The following is a 7,739-nucleotide window of genomic DNA, read 5'->3' as shown; positions in this document are numbered from 1 at the left end:
CACCAACATACAACCATCTGACATACACACCAACATACAACTATGGGACATACACACCAACATCCAACTAGAGGACATACACACCAACATACAACTAGAGGACATACACACCAACATACATCCATCTGACACACCAACATACAACCATCTGACATACACACCAACATACGACTAGAGGACATACACACCAACATACAACCATCTGACATACACACCAACATACAACCATCTGACATACACACCAACATACAACCATCTGACATACACACCAACATACAACTATGGGACATACACACCAACATCCAACTAGAGGACATACACACCAACATACAACTAGAGGACATACACACCAACATACATCCATCTGACACACCAACATACAACCATCTGACATACACACCAACATACGACTAGAGGACATACACACCAACATACAACCATCTGACATACACACCAACATACAACCATCTGACATACACACCAACATACAACCATCTGACATACACACCAACATACAACCATCTGACATACACACCAACATACAACCATCTGACATACACACCAACATACAACCATCTGACATACACACCAACATACAACTATGGGACATACACACCAACATCCAACTAGAGGACATACACACCAACATACAACTAGAGGACATACACACCAACATACATCCATCTGACACACCAACATACAACCATCTGACATACACACCAACATACAACCATCTGACATACACACCAACATACAACCATCTGACATACACACCAACATACAACTATGGGACATACACACCAACATCCAACTAGAAGACATTCACACCAACATACAACCATCTGACATACACACCACCATACAACCATCTGACATAACACCAACATACAAACATCTGACATACACACCAACATACAACCATCTGACATACACACCAACATACAACCATCTGACATCCACACCAACATACAACCATCTGACATACACACCAACATACAACCATCTGACATACACACCAACATACAACTATGGGACATACACACCAACATCCAAATAGAAGACATTCACACCAACATACAACCATCTGACATACACACCAACATACAACCATCTGACATAACACCAACATACAAACATCTGACATACACACCAACATACAACCATCTGACATACACACCAACATACAACCATCTGACATACACACCAACATACAACCATCTGACATACACACCAACATACAACCACCTGACATACACACCAACATACAATCATCTGACATACACACCAACATACAACCACCTGACATACACACCAACATACAACCATCTGACATACACACCAACATCCAACTAGAGGACATACACACCAACATACAACCATCTGACATACACACCAACATACAACCACCTGCCATACACACCAACATACTACCATCTGACATACAAACCAACATACAACCATCTGACATACACACCAACATACAACCACCTGACATACACACCAACATACAACCATCTGACATACACACCAACATACAACCATCTGACATACACACCAACCTACAACTAGAGGACATACACACCAACATACAACCATCTGACATACACACCAACATACAACCACATGACATACACACCAACATACAACCACCTGACATACACACAAACATACAACTAGAGGACATACACACCAACATACAACCATCTGACATACACACCAACATACAACCACCTGACATACACACCAACATACAATCATCTGACATACACACCAACATACAACCATCTGACATACACACCAACATACAACTATCTGACATACACAACAACATACAACCATCTGACATACAATCATCATATAACCAACAGACATACACACTATCATACAACCACCTTACATACACACCATCATATACACCACCATCTAACAAATTCAGCTTCACACTCCGACCGAATTACCGTTCGATACCGATGACAAAAAAAAAAACAACACCACCTAAGGACATTGACATTTTACTCTGAGGCTTCAAGGTTGACGATTAACTTGGTACGTGAACGATTTAAAACCGACTTATAATCTTTGCTGGCGTTTGTTTGTGTAGTTGCAGTATGGCGCTGTACTCTGTGTGTGTGTGTGTGATGGGGGGGGGGGGGAAAGTAGGAGGTGAGGGAGAATAAAACTTGAAATTATGTAAATAAAAAAAAAACAGTGTTAATAGGTTTCTATTTTCTAAAAACAACCCGTGTCGGGTGTAAACATTGCACTACACACATTTATCTTACTAGTATACATCCTAATCATACATTTGACCCACCCACAGAGGAGTAGAGAGGGGGAGGGGACACATGTTCCCGGGCGCCGACCTTAAGGGGCGCCAAAATGGGTTGGAAAAACAAATTGAAAGTTTGAGGGAGGGGGGTGCAAATCGAAAGTTTGAGGGGGGGGGGGTGCAAATCGAAAGTTTGAGGGGGGGGGGGGGAAGGGTCGCTACGCCTATGCCCACCCACACACACACATACACACACGTACATAAACTGACATCAAACACCTGATATCAGATGCCCGTCCTAACACTGACAGAGGCATCTGACAACAGAAAACTGACAGAGACAACTGACAGAGAACATTGACACTAGAAAGCTGACAGAGGCACTGAAAACCATGATAGTAGTTACCTTTATAGGATACTCTGGCCGCGTTTAAAAAAAATACACGTATACAATTTTCTATTGTCCACTTTGATCTTGTCTTAAAAATAATTTTTTGTTGACCGATACTTAAATAATCAGACGTAAACATTGTTAAAATGTAAATACCTAACAAATTAATTACATAAAACACTAACAGAAACACAAACAAAAGGTCGCGAGTTTGAGCATTTTACAAAAAATTACTTGCAGAGACTAAAGGATCGTGTAAATATTTATAACACGAAGGGAGTAGTGGTGGATTATCTTTGTGTTACATTATGTTATAAGGGGTAGAAGGTGGTAATAAGACATGTTAAATTGTTATTCAACACGGTGTTGTATTTTCTTTATTTTTGCGCAAGCTTTCCTCACTTTCTTGGATAAATAAATTGACTCGCATACCTTGAAAATTCCTTCTTATAAACACTGTGTAAAGCTTTACACATTTTTCTGCTGAAGGTATACAACAAGCGATTTTCTTCTCTAAAATGATGTTATGAATGAGACTTAATTTAATGAAGGTTAGGTTAGCCTGTCGCCCCATCTGGGACACAGTTCGCTGACAAGAGCTTTCCATGGCGATCATTGGTAACGTCACAAAATTTTAGCGGATTTAAAAAAAATTCCACACGCTATCGTCACATGTCGTCACATAATGCCGGACACCCGCAGAATTACGTCACACATTTGCTCACCCCCAGAAATATTTCCAATCCGTTTCTCGTGGGTGTTGTCTTTCAGAAATATAATATGCAACGTCATATTTCTCCCCCCACCCCCTCCTCCTACACCCCCCACGTAGCATTTCATAAAAACATCCCAACCCACCCCTCCTCTACACCCCCACCCTTTCTCTGGGTTTGACGGAATTGATTGACCCTTACACTGCCCCCCCCCCCCGGTCCCCCCGAGCCTAACAATACGCTGTGTCAGGGTTGCTATTGATAAAGTAGTGAGTGTTTCATTTCGCCTGATTGGTGGAGAAGAAAGCCACTGTACGGAAGTCTATTTAACTCAACAGAATTTTCCGTGGGTTTGTGGTAGGTGGTTTAAACAGTTTTCTTCCTGAGGCCTTTTTTGTTGTTTGTTTTGTTTCTGACCGTCACAATCATGGCAAAACTATCCCCCCCCCCCCCTAAACTTTCTGACCGTCATTATCATGTCTAAACTATCCCCCCCTCAACTTTCTGACCGTGGCAACCATGTCTAAACTACCCCCCTCAACTTTCTGACCGTCACAATTCTGCCTAAGCTTTATTCCACCCCTCTCCCCCTCTCTTTATTCAGTAACCCTATCCCGTCCCTACTTCCGGACACCGGAAATCGTTCAAAATTTGATAGAAACCTGCGTTTCAAATGTTATAATTAAAAATACTATTTTGTTCACCTGATGTAACCGGTACTCAAGTTATCGACTTTTGTGTAACCGGAAGTAGATTAGGAACCACTTCCGGGTTCCGGAAAAGCCCTTAAAAAGAACTACAAATTTGATAAAATACTTCTACATTTGAAATTTTGTCAACATAGCTGAAACCGTACTCAAGTTACCGGGTTCACAGACAAACACACTAATCTAAGATTTCCAGACACAGCGTGGCGTAAAACGTCGAGATTGGTCAAAATCTCGATTTCAATTTTTTTGCACGTTTACAATAAGCTGCTTCCTCTATAGAAGTCTATAGTAGACTATACGCCTACTTCGTATACGAGAAAATAAATTTAAAAAGTATGATTATCCACCCACTTCTTCAATAAGAAAAGACACAAAACATGATTAGCTTATTTAAACAGCATTAACAATTTGGCTGGTTTTATTTTTGTTTGGGGGGAGGGGGTCGATTTTAAACTATTCTTCACTTCCAACCATTAAAAAAAACAGCAAAATTAACTACAGCTCCGGATTCGACAACAAAATAATTAGGAAAACCAAAATAATCATTGCCCCTGGCACCGTTAACCAGTTCCAACGTTTAACTATTTTCTACTAGTAGCCTCAACTAGACGGAAGCTTCCCCCTCAACATACTCCATAGTCGAACGTATTCTCTCTAGAACCAATCACTGTACATTCTGCCCGGAGTTAATCACTGTACATTCTGCCCGGAGTAAATTACTCTATGTTCTGCCCGGAGTAAGGGAGCACAAAATTATAAACCCTTGGAGTTTTTTTTAAGAACGTGATGTTTAACTAATGTTAGTGGTGTTAAATTGGTGTGTTAAGTGTTTAATTGGCATGTAAGTGTTGTTTAATTGGTGTGTTGGTTGTATTTAACGGGTGTGTTATTTGTGTGTTAAATTAGTGTGTGAGTAGTGTTTAATTTGAGTGTGTGAGTGATGTTACATTTGCATGTTTGACTGCTGTCTTAGAGGTATTTAATAAGTGTGCTATTGGTATTAATTGGTGCGTTGATTGTGATGTTTTATTGGTGTGTTAGTGGTGTTGGTGCTAGTGATGTTTTGTTGGTGTGTTAGTGTTGGTAGTGTGCCGGAAGAGAGTAGGCTTAGGGGGGGGGGGGGGGGTTCTGGCATGGTTTGGTTTCCTCCTCTATCCAGCGTATTCACGCATGTATACATCCTTACATACTTACATACATACACACTTATACACATGCACACTTACATACTTACACGCGGATTGCAATAGCCTGTCACCATCTATCAGCATATCGGGTCTATACATCGGGTCTATACATCGGGTCTATCAGCACATCGGGTCTATCAGCACATCGGGTCTATCAGCACATCGGGTCTATCAGCACATCGGGTCTATACATCGGGTCTATACATCGGGTCTATCAGCACATCGGGTCTATACATCGGGTCTATACATCGGGTCTATCAGCACATCGGGTCTATACATCGGGTCTATACATCGGGTCTATCAGCACATCGGGTCTATACATCGGGTCTATCAGCACATCGGGTCTATACATCGGGTCTATACATCGGGTCTATCAGCACATCGGGTCTATACATCGGGTCTATCAGCACATCGGGTCTATCAGCACATCGGGTCTATACATCGGGTCTATCAGCACATCGGGTCTATACATCGGGTCTATACATCGGGTCTATACATCGGGTCTATCAGCACATCGGGTCTATACATCGGGTCTATCAGCACATCGGGTCTATCAGCACATCGGGTCTATCAGCACATCGGGTCTATACATCGGGTCTATACATCGGGTCTATCAGCACATCGGGTCTATACATCGGGTCTATACATCGGGTCTATCAGCACATCGGGTCTATACATCGGGTCTATACATCGGGTCTATCAGCACATCGGGTCTATACATCGGGTCTATCAGCACATCGGGTCTATACATCGGGTCTATACATCGGGTCTATCAGCACATCGGGTCTATACATCGGGTCTATCAGCACATCGGGTCTATCAGCACATCGGGTCTATACATCGGGTCTATCAGCACATCGGGTCTATACATCGGGTCTATACATCGGGTCTATACATCGGGTCTATCAGCACATCGGGTCTATACATCGGGTCTATCAGCACATCGGGTCTATCAGCACATCGGGTCTATCAGCACATCGGGTCTATCAGCACATCGGGTCTATCAGCACATCGGGTCTATCAGCACATTGGGTCTATACATCGGGTCTATCAGCACATCGGGTCTATCAGCACATTGGGTCTATCAGCACATCGGGTCTATCAGCACATCGGACTATCAGCACATCGGGGCTATCAGCACATCGGGTCTATCAGCACATCGGGTCTATCAGCACATCGGGTCTATCAGCACATCGGGTCTATACATCGGGTCTATCAGCACATCGGGTCTATCAGCACATCGGGTCTATCAGCACATTGGGTCTATCAGCACATCGGGTCTATCAGCAAATCGGGCTATCAGCACATCGGGGCTATCAGCACATCGGGTCTATCAGCACATCGGGTCTATCAGCACATCGGGTCTATCAGCACATCGGGTCTATCAGCACATCGGGTCTATCAGCACATCGGGTCTATCAGCACATCGGGTCTATACATCGGGTCTATACATCGGGTCTATCAGCACATCGGGTCTATACATCGGGTCTATCAGCACATCGGGTCTATACATCGGGTCTATACATCGGGTCTATCAGCACATCGGGTCTATACATCGGGTCTATCAGCACATCGGGTCTATCAGCACATCGGGTCTATACATCGGGTCTATCAGCACATCGGGTCTATACATCGGGTCTATACATCGGGTCTATACATCGGGTCTATCAGCACATCGGGTCTATACATCGGGTCTATCAGCACATCGGGTCTATCAGCACATCGGGTCTATCAGCACATCGGGTCTATCAGCACATCGGGTCTATCAGCACATCGGGTCTATACATCGGGTCTATCAGCACATAGGGTCTATCAGCACATTGGGTCTATCAGCACATCGGGTCTATCAGCACATCGGACTATCAGCACATCGGGGCTATCAGCACATCGGGTCTATCAGCACATCGGGTCTATCAGCACATCGGGTCTATACATCGGGTCTATCAGCACATCGGGTCTATACATCGGGTCTATCAGCACATCGGGTCTATCAGCACATCGGGTCTATCAGCACATTGGGTCTATCAGCACATCGGGTCTATCAGCACATCGGGCTATCAGCACATTGGGGCTATCAGCACATCGGGTCTATCAGCACATCGGGTCTATCAGCACATCGGGTCTATCAGCACATCGGGTCTATCAGCACATCGGGTCTATACATCGGGTCTATCAGCACATCGGGTCTATACATCGGGTCTATACATCGGGTCTATCGGCACATCGGGTCTATACATCGGGTCTATCAGCACATCGGGTCTATCAGCACATCTGGTCTATCAGCACATTGGGTCTATCAGCACATCGGGTCTATACATCGGGTCTATCAGCACATCGGGTCTATACATCGGGTCTATACATCGGGTCTATCAGCACATCGGGTCTATCAGCACATTTGGTCTTATAGCATATAGCTGAACATTTTTAGGGGCCTTGCCACGGAATGTTTCATCACTTGTGACTATGTAA

The sequence above is a fragment of the Physella acuta genome, unplaced genomic scaffold (genome assembly GCF_028476545.2).
Source record: "Physella acuta isolate Inbredline_101_S28 unplaced genomic scaffold, ASM2847654v3 ptg000317l, whole genome shotgun sequence".
Classification (NCBI taxonomy): Eukaryota; Metazoa; Mollusca; class Gastropoda; family Physidae; genus Physella; species Physella acuta.
This window is presented reverse-complemented; position numbering follows the sequence as displayed.